Here is an 11153-nt window from a genome sequence, read left to right as displayed (position 1 = left end):
TATTCTCGCTTCACTTGGGTATTGTTTTTGCAGGAAAAATCATAGACCCAAGAGACCTTAAAGGGATTCTTAAGACGAGCTCAAAACAAGTTCAAATCAAGGATCAAAAAGATAAGAAGCGATAATGGGACGGAGTTCAAGAATTCTCAAATCGAAGGTTTCCTTGAGGATGAGGGCATCAAGCATGAGTTCTCTTCTCCCTACACACCTCAACAAAATGGTGTAGTGGAGATAAAGAATAGAACTCTACTGGATATGGCAAGGACCATGCTTGATGAGTACAAGACTCCGGACCGGTTTTGGGCTGAGGCGATTAACACCGCCTGCTACTCCATCAACTGGCTCTACCTTCACCGAATCCTCAAGAAGACATCATACAAACTCCTCATCGATAAAAAGCCTAATGTTTCATATTTTAGAGTCTTTGGTAGCAAACGTTTTATTCTTGTTAAAAGAGGAAGAAAATCTAAATTTGCTCCTAAGGCTGTAGAAGGCTTTTTACTTGGTTATGACCCAAACACAAGGGCATATAGAGTCTTCAACAAATCCACTAGATTAGTTGAGGTTTCTTGTGACATTGTATTTGATGAGACTAATGGCTCCCAAGTGGAACAAGTTGATCTTGATGAACTAGATGATGAAGAGGCTCCGTGCGTCGCACTAAGGAACATGTCCATTGGGGATGTGTGTCCTAAGGAATCCGAAGAGCCAACACAAGCACAAGATCAACCATCATCTTCCATGCAAGCATCTCCACCAACTCAAGATGAGGAACATGCTCAAGGTGATGAAAATGAAGATCAAGAAGATGAGCCACCTCAAGAGGAGGACAATGATCAAGGGCGAGATGAAGACAAGGAAGATGAGCAAGAGATTCAGGTTCAAAGACCGCCACACCCAAGAGTCCACCAAGCAATTCAAAGAGATCACCCGTCAACTCCATTCTCGGTGACATTTATAAGGGGGTAACCACTAGATCTCGAGTTGCACATTTCTGTGAGCATTACTCTTTTGTGTCCTCTATTGAGCCATACAGGGTGGAGGATGCACTAAGAGATTCGGATTGGGTGCTGGCTATGCAAGAGGAACACAACAACTTCACAAGGAATGAGATATGTCATTTAGTTCCACGTCCTAATCAAAATGTTGTAGGTACCAAGTGGGTATTCCGCAACAAGCAAGATGAGCATGGTGTGGTGACAAGGAACAAAGCCGACTTGTGGCCAAGGGTTATTCACAAGTCGAAGGTTTAGATTTCGGTGAAACCTATGCACCCGTAGCTAGGCTTGAGTCAATTCGAATATTACTTGCCTATGCTACTTACCATAGCTTTAAGCTTTATCAAATGGACGTGAAAAGTGCCTTCCTCAATGGACCAATCAAGGAAGAGGTCTATGTTGAGCAACCTCTTGGCTTTGAAGATAGTGAGTACCCTAACCATGTATATAAACTCTCAAAGGCGCTTTATGGGCTCAAGCAAGCCCCAAGAGCATGGTATGAATGCCTACGAGATTTTCTTATCACTAATGGCTTCAAAGTCGGAAAAGCTGATCCTACACTCTTTACTAAAACTATTGCAAAAGATTTGTTTGTATGCCAAATTTATGTTGATGATATTATATTTGGGTCTACTAACAAATCTACTTGTGAATAGTTCAGTAGGATCATGATTCAAAAATTCGAGATGTCTATGATGGGGGAGTTGAAGTATTTCCTAGGATTTCAAGTCAAGCAACTCCAAGACGGCACCTTCATCAGCCAAACAAAGTACATTCAAGACATACTTAACAAGTTTGGAATGAAGGATGCCAAGCCCATCAAGAAACCCATGGGAACCAATGGGCATCTCGACCTCGACACGGGAGGTAAATCCGTAGATCAAAAGGTATACCGATCGATGATAGGATCTTTACTCTATTTATGTGCATCTCGACCGAACATTATGCTTTCCGTATACATGTGTGCAAGGTTCCAAGCTGATCCTAAGGAAGTTCACCTTAGGACCGTGAAAAGAATCATGAGATATTTAGTTTACACTCCTAAGTTTGGACTTTGGTACCCCAAGGGATCCACTTTTGATTTAATAGGTTATTCCGATGTCGATTGGACAGGGTGTAAAATTAATAGGAAGAGCACATTAGGGACTTGTCAGTTTCTGGAGAGATCCCTGGTGTCTTGGGCTTCAAAGAAACAAAACTCAGTAACTCTTTCTACCGATGAAGCCGAGTATATTGCCGCATGACATTGTTGTGCACAATTACTTTGGATGAGGCAAACCCTTCGGGACTATGGCTACAAATTGAGCAAAGTCCCTCTCCTATGTGACAATGAGAGTGCAATCCGCATGGCGGATAATCCCATTGAACACAGCCGCACTAATCACATAGACATTCAGTATCACTTTCTGAGGGATCACCAACAAAGGAGGATATCGAAATTGCTTATGTTAGCACCAAAGAACAATTAGCCGATATCTCTACCAAGCCATTAGACGAGAAAACCTTTAGCAAAGTTAGGAATGAGCTAAATATACTAGATTCTCGGAATTTTGATTGAATCATTGCACACATAGCTCATCTATATACCTTTGATCATATCTCTTTCATTTTGGTACAAATACATATTTCTTATTATTTATGTACCAAGGCTATGACTAATGTGTTTTCAAGTATACTTTTATCCTAAGTCATAGATTGAAAGGGAAATGGAGTCTTCGGCGAAGACAAGGCTTCCACTTCACTCTAACGGTATCATTTATCCTTCGCCTTCACTCCACATCACTCTCAAATTGGTATAATCTTTCACTCATACTTACTTGTACCAATGGGGGAGAAAGTAATTAGTGCTCCAACGTTCTCTGTTTTTGGCGATTAATGCCAAAGGGGGAGAAAATATTAAGCCCAAAGCAAAAGGACCGCACCACTACCATTTCAAACTTTTCGAAATCAAGTTTTCAATTGGTATATTTCAAATTGGTATGTTTATTTTCAATTGGTATATTCAAAAATAGATTTTCAAACTTGGCATCTAAATTACTTCCAATTGGTATCTACCAAAACCCTCTTGAAAACTAAGAGGAGAATTTCATTCAGGGGGAGTTTTGTTTAATCAAAGGAAAAACATTTGAAACAGGGGGAGAAATTTCAAATCTTGAAAATGCTTCTTGCAATCTTATTTATATATCTTTGACTATTTGCAAAAGACTTTGAAAAAGATTTTCCAAAAGAATTTGCAAAAACAAAACAAGTGGTGCAAAGGTGGTCCAAAATGTTAAATAAAAGAAAGCAATCCATGCATATCTAGTGTAATTATAAATTGGTTTAATTCCAAGTAACCTATGCACTTACATTATGCAAACTAGTTAATTTCTGCACTTATATATTTGCTTTGGTTTGTGTTGGCTTCAATAACCAAAAAGGGGGAGATTGAAAGGGAAATATGGTTAACCTTTTCCTATAATTAATTTTGGTGGTTGAATGCCCAACATAAATAATGGACTAACTAGTTTGCTCTAGAATACATGTTCTATAGGTGCTTAAAGGTTCAGCACAAACCAATAAAAAGATTGAAGATAGGGTTCAAATACATAGGAGCAAAGAAACCGAGTGTGCCCTGGTCTGGTGCACCGGACAGTGTCCGGTGCACCAGGACCGTACAACTCCAAACCAGCCACTCTCAGGTTTTCACCAGCGCGCTCCGCTATAATTCATCGGACTGTCCGGTGTGCCACCGGACTGTCCGGTGCACCAGCGGAGTAACGGCTATCCAGCGCAACGATCGACTGCAATGGACCCCTATAACACAGCAGTGCGCGAACAGTGCACGCAGAAGTCAGAGCAGTCGTCAGAGGCGCACCGGACAGTGAACAGTGCCTGTCCGGTGCGGCACCGGACTGTCCGGTGCGGCACCGGACTATCCGGTGCCACTAGAAGACAAAAGCCTCCAACGATCAGATGCTTCCGAACCCTAATGGTTGGGTGACGTGGCTGGCGCACCGGACTGTCCGGTGCGCCCATCGATAGCATCCACCCCCAACAGCTTGTTGGTGGTTGAGGGCTATAAATACCCCCAACCACCACCACTCCAAGCATCCAAGTTTCCAGCACTTCTCATTCAATACAAGAGCTAGTGCATTCACTCCTAAACACAAATCAAAAGAATCAAAGCCTCTCCAAGTGCCAAATCCACTCCAACCACTTAGTGACTTGAGAGAGTGTTTTGTTTGTGTTCTTTGTGTTCTTGTTGCTTGGATCACTTTCTTCCTTCCTCATTCTTGTTCCCAAGTGAATTGTAATCAAAGCAAGAGACACCAAGTGTGTGGTGGTCCTTGTGGGGTCTAAGTGACCCGTTTGATTAAGGAGAAAGCTCACTCGGTCTAGGTGACCGTTTGAGAGAGGAAAAGGGTTGAAAGAGACCCGGTCTTTATGACCACCTCATCGGGGACTAGGTTCTTTAGAACCGAACCTCGGTAAAACAAATCACCATGTTCATCCGTTTTATTTCTTGGTTGATTTGTTTTCCCCTCTCTTTCGGTATCGAAATTAATTCTAACGCTAACCCCGGCTTGTAGTGTGTGATTAAGTTTATAATTTTCAGATTCGTCCTATTCACCCCCCAACATCCATATTCGATCCCTCTACATGCATATTACATCCCATGATAGTCATATTTGGCCCCTCTACATTTTGTCTGCTGGATTGCCAATTGCATAAGGTGCAAAACTACTTGTCAATGTCAGGGGAGGGCTATACCCTTAAATGCTGATGATACACCTTCCAAAAATCTCTTTAATAGAAGGAAACCCAAAGTGAGGTCCAACTTATAACTTCCTCATAACTTTAGGGCCTCGTGCCTTAGGAAGGCTATGCTAAGCTCTAGAGAAATTCAAGGCCATGAAGGCTAGATGACAAGATCCTGGGGCCCTTTCGGTTGTTTGGAGTCTCTTGTAGCTTTCCAAATGCCTCGGGTCTACCAGCCTCCTAGGGCCCCTCAAGACCATTGTGGCTCTCTCAGCATCCTGAGGCCCTCTAGGTCAGAAACCAAGCCCTTTGCTAAGCCAAAGTTGGGTGTCCCTATATACTAAAGCCAATAACTAGTCCTCTTTGGAATCCTTTAAAATGTAGCAACAACAAGATGACACCATATAAAGATACCCCTGGTACTGACATGCATTATAAAAGTTTAAGCAACCTAAAAGTTGCCTAGAAGTGGATGAATAGGAGAAACTTGAAATTTTACTTAAAAATCCAAAACTTCATTCGATATTATGATATTAAGTATCTAGAACAAGATGAGTTATTCTGGGGTTAGCATAAGAATAATAGTTGCACAATGTTGCTAATGAATATAAGTGCGAAATTGGACTTAGCAACACTATTGAATATAATTAAAGTGAAAAGCAAGTATAAACTTAGTGAGGAAAGGGAAAGTCAAAAGGCAAAGACAAATTAGGAGACACGAGGATTTGCTACCGAAGTTCGGTTTCACATAGAAACCTACGTCTTCGTTAAGGAGTCCACTAACGGCCAAGTCTCTCTCAAACATTTCCTCACTCGAATGATCACCTAGATCAAACTTAAGTTCCTTTTTTCTCAAGTGAGACTTAGTCTCTACAAGGCACTCCACAACTTGGAGGCTCTTGCGTACTTTACACTTCTCAATGGGAGCTTAGCTCCAAAGCTTATGAACGCAACACACACTCACCTTTTTAGCTCAAACAAGTGCTCTATCACAATTGTCTCACAAAGGATGGCTAACTCTAGTTCTCTACTCAACTTGTGGCTCTTGTGTATGCAGTTTTTTCTTAGCTCTTGGATTTCAAACACATTGGTTGGGGTCATATATATGGGCCCCAAGTCCCCTCATAACTGACGGAACTACAATATCAATTTTGCTCTAAAAATGTATTCACTGGACCTTACACTGTACCAGGTTCGATGCTCATCGAACCTCTGGTTGTTCTTGCTACATCAGTGAATGTTAGGTAAAGTTGTCAGCTATCAAAACTCACCAGAATGTTCGATGTTCCACTGTACCTCGCCACGTCAGTGCCACATCATCATTCTGTTGACCTATCCTATGAGACTATTGGATAACATTGTTGGTCCAATGCACACTCAACTCTAGTCCAGTGCACCATCTGCTTGAGTCCTGATCGCACCCTTTCTGCTTACTCGGTCTGGTGCTTGGTCCGGTGCACATCGTACTCGATCCGGTGCACCTACTCTGAAAGTCCTAAAAATATGCTCTCTGCATGTTGGTCTGGTGATTGGTTTGGTGCACACCAGACTCCATCTAGTGCACCTGTACTCAGCCTGAGTTCTCGAAACTTGGCATCTTTTTCTTTGTCTTCGTTTGGCTAGTGTCTTGGGAACTTCTATAACTTAGACAAACATATGTTTAGTCCATTATAACATTCTTAGTCACAGGTCTTCGCCATTTTGTTCTTTCAAGTCTATTTTCTCAGCTTTTGGAAATTGACCCTTCAAAACTTATTTTCTAAATCTAAGTTCTCTAGTTATTGCAACTAGCTTCAAAATGTTTCTAGAGTTACTTAGATATTATCTAAATGGTGAAATGTCCCATAGTCCATTTCTCTCTCAATACATTCTTTTTCTTTCATTCTGAGCTATATTTCTCCATTTGGATCTTCTCTAATCTTCCTCTTGATCATGTGACCAAACACGTAGCAAATTAGTTAGTCAAATAGGTTGTGACGATCATCAAACACCAAAACAAATGTAGATATGGATTTTAGGCCCATTTCCTTTGGGACAATCATGATTTTACTCTATGTTTTTCAACTTTATGATTTTACCCCTTCGTTTTGAAAATGAAGCTACCGTTTGCCCCTCCCTCTCAACGCCATTAGTGAAAATCAAAATTAGTGATTAAAAATTAAAAATATGAAAAGAAATGGATGAAAGGTCAAAACTACCCTCTTATTCTGTATCGGCACAACCCCAATAGGGGTAAAATCACAATTACATAATATATTGAAGGGTAAAATCATAATAAATTGTATCAGTATTTTTGTATTTTCTCTCATCAGATTTAACATCGTTAACTACATGTTACGACACAGGGGTACGACAGTTCTTCGTTTTCAAAATGAAGGGGTAAAATCACAAAGTTGAAAAATGAGGGGTAAAATCAGAATTGAAAGATAAGAGTGGGGCACGACAATAAATGTGCCTTTTCTTTTCGATCTCTCCTTTTTTGGTGATTGATGCCAACACAACCAAAGTAATGTAAACTACTAATTTATAACTTAGTTTGATAAACATGTATACCTAGAAATACAATTTGGAAGATGTAGATTATGAAGTGTGTCTAAAACTTAGCATTTTGGACCCTTTTAGTGCAACCACTTTTTCTTTTTGATTTTTAAACTTAAAATTTCCTTTCATCATCATCAATACAGATGAAGAGACGATGTCAAACTATTTTCACATTTCCTTTATTGGTTCTGCTCGGTCATGGCTCATGAACCTCCCTGAGCTCTTTGCCTTGTCTTGGGAAGAACTTTTCCAACTATTCATGTTCAATTTCGAGGGCATGTACTCCTAGCCTTTCTAAAGTCTAACATTCACATCATTTAGCAATGATCTATTGAAATATTACACTCCATGCAACACTTCTATTAGGTCAAAAATACCACCACTGGCATCTCTACAACTTCTATTGACATCGCCTTCTAGCAAGGCATCTGAGACAAGAAGCTACTAGAGAAGTTAACCATTTATAATGTCTAAGACATGGGTGACCTTCTTTCTCTTAGGAATAGGTGTGTGTAGGCCACCAAGAGTAGAGCATGGCATGCTCCCCACAAAACCTAGCCACGGTTAACGGGAACTGGTCCCTCTTGGGCTAATGCATAGAAGAAGAAAAGGTGCATGGCCTCGATGACCCTAGTGGTCCCTCTATGCCACCATGTGTGGATCCAGAACGCTTGCATCCTATGAAGGGAAGTAGCCCCACCCAGTGGTCTAGGCCACCAAGCAAAACAAATACTACCCCATGCACTTGTCAGGTGCTCATGATCTAACTAAGTGTCAGACAGTTAAGGACCTAGCAAACTACTTCTATGAGCACCCTGACTAGCTGACTCTATGGTCACCAAAAAACTAATCCATTATGAGTGTGGGTATGACCTTGACTTTTAGGAGTTGGAGCATTGGTGGAACTCTAGGGCAAAACAAGAACTCACATTCATCACCTTCCTTCGAGCTAATGTTGATGTGTTCACCTATGAACCTTTCAACATGCTCAGGGTACCTAGGTAGGTGATTGAGCAACATTTGGGAGTGTGGCCCGATGTGTGACCCATCAGATAGAAGATGCAAAGATAGTCCACGAAGCAACAAGAGTTCATCTACAATGAAATTTACAAGCTCCTTTATGCCAACTTCATCCATGAGGTCCAACATCTCGAGTGGTTGGCGAACCCCATAATTGTCCCTAAGGCATGGGGGGCTTTGGTTGTGCATGGACTGAAGTCGATTTAGTAGGAGCAACACTATGTGGCCCCACTAGGTGATATCCTATGACTTTGAGGTAATGGATGACAAGACTAAGTAAGATTGCAGTGGTGTTTGTGCCATGGCTCATGGTTGGAGTTTCTAGAGCCGATGTTATAGGTGATTTCTTCGTCAAGTGGGTTTTTGGTGATGCCATGGTCGTGCAGAGTAGCAAAGAGCACCAAATAAGTGGCCCCTACCTACCGTGTCATATGTCATTGCATAATGCCATCAAGGTATCGTAGGCACATAAAAGTAGGAATAGTTAGAGATATCAAGGTCATAAGTAAGAGGCACACTGATCCTAGCTACTATTATGGTTACCAACACACAAATGATTTATAGGTTTTTAGGGTGTGTTTGATTGGGTTGTGTTTGTGAAAAAGCTGTTATAAGATGTGAGCTGTGAAAAAAGGCTTCTATGGGCTGTGAGATGTGAAAAAACTAAAAGTCATTTGATCGAATTGGCTGTGGATGTGGGAGTCACGATGAAAAGGACGAAAGTTCTCTCACTCTGAAGTCGCTAAAATCATGTCTAGAACTGGTTTCCATTTTTAGTACAATAAAGCCGACTTTCCAAAAAAGTTGCTTACTGAAACATGGTGTTTTGTTTGGCTTGTGTATTGTTGGGGGGCAAAAGCCATAATAAAAAGACAAACCAAACAAACCCTTAGGCCACAAATGTGTACTTCCTCTTTGTGTATGATAGATTGATAAATGCAAAGATGGATAAGATTACACGCTTAGATATCAATTGAGCTAGATGACTGAATAGTACTCCCTTTCCTTTTAGCTTTGGTGAGAGTTCTAGACTAAGTGGTGTCGTGGAATCTAGAACCAGGGGACAATAAGATTTGTGTTCAACAAGGATGTTAGCGTGGACCCACTCCGAATGGTGAGCTACAGGGGCTCGAAGGTGGATCTAGGACGAACGTATTATACTGGTTCAGGCCGGAGCCCTAGTTCAGTGCAGTGCTGACAGTAGTATTGCTTGGGACGTGTTACAATTGAGTGCCTGTGTGAAGTTGTGTGATGCCATTTGGATAGGGGTTGTCTTGCCCTTTTATATCCCAAGGGTAGACATTACAATGAGAACTTGTATTCTACTAGGGTGGAGTTCAGCCTCCTGCTTCTGGGCCTCATAGCCCCTATGGTCTTGTCTGCTGGGTCGTGCTTCTAGGCCTCAACCCTATGGAGTCATCTGTCGAGACGTGCACTGCCATACCTCTGGTATGGCGTCGTGTCCCATCCGCCTTCCGATGGGTTACTGTAGCTACTCCAATTTAGACGTGGTGGTGTTTGGTGGGTTCTGTTGAGTCAGCTGAAGGCGTGGTTTAGGGATGTCTTCGGTACATCTTTGTCTTCCGTCATCCCCTTAGTGTAACCTTTCATCATGCGTAGGCGTATGCCTGGGACGGCGTATTGCCCCATCCCTTCCGGTGTATGGGTCATTGTAGAGTCCCCAATGCTGAGGTCCCTATGACTGGGGTCGTCTAGTCCCACTTGTCAACGAGGGTACGTATCTAGCGTGGTGCTTGATAGAGACCCTTCCATACCGCTTCCACGGTCTAAATGTGGCTCGGTAATGTCTCATCGTGCCAACGTGGCTTGATAGTACTGGGACGTCTCTTCCTTTTAGCAGATTGTCGTCTTGTTGGGTTGCTCGGTGGGCAGGTTGCTCGGTAGCCTCGCTGTGTTGCTCGGCGAGCAGGTTGTACGATGTTCTGCCTTGCTGGGTTTCTCGGTGGACAGGTTGCTCGGTAGCCTTGCCTCGCTGGGTTGCTCGGCTGGTATTTGTTTGGTGGGTGGGCTGGTCGGCTTGGCAGGCCGTCCTAGGGAGGCCTTTTAGACCTTCACGCTGAGCTGCTTGGCAGGTGGGCCGCCCGGTTCATGGACCGTCTTTGGGAGGCCTTCGGGCCTTCTTTGGGTACCCTGTTCCCAGGTACCCAACAAGTGTCATCTAACCTTTGCCTTACTAAAACTTAGGTCTTTTGGTTTGTGTTCCAATCTAGAAGAATACCCTTCTATATTGGTATAACCATCCCTTTTATGGCTCAAGCGAGGAGAGAGTTACATGTTTGCTGGATATTAGGCCTTGCCCAATAGAGGCTCAACTACTCCTATCTTGTCTCTAACATGGAGCCGTATGCGGTGCATACCTTGGATGTGCCATAGTGTTGTGCTTTCTCGCTATATGGAAAATATGTCATGTGGTAGTGGAAATGTAAGTGCAATCAACCTCTTGAGGGTTTTGGTGATGAATGGAGAAAACAAATAAAAGTGTTCTAATCAGTTTGCTCCTAGTGTATGTCCAGTTTAAAATATAAAAAGATGCACAAGAAAGTAAAAGCTAAACGAACAGGGAACCAAGTAATGAAAAGTGAAGTATTTTCATGTGATTCCCGGCGAAGATCCTCCATAATTTACTCCATAATCCTCTCTGAAAAATCTACGTTCGTGTGGGATTCAAATTTAGGTTCAACCGTGATTTTGTAGAGAGCTCTCTGTTGAATTGCGATTCAACCGAGATTCATAAAGGTTGAACCGGGATTTGCGCAGCCATCTTGTTTTGCTAGATCTGTTTTGGGGATGGTTATATAAGCCTTTCCCTCTCTCTATAAACCCCAAGGCTCA

This window comes from Zea mays, chromosome 1 (genome assembly GCF_902167145.1).
Source record: "Zea mays cultivar B73 chromosome 1, Zm-B73-REFERENCE-NAM-5.0, whole genome shotgun sequence".
Taxonomy (NCBI): Eukaryota; Viridiplantae; Streptophyta; class Magnoliopsida; order Poales; family Poaceae; genus Zea; species Zea mays.
This window is presented reverse-complemented; position numbering follows the sequence as displayed.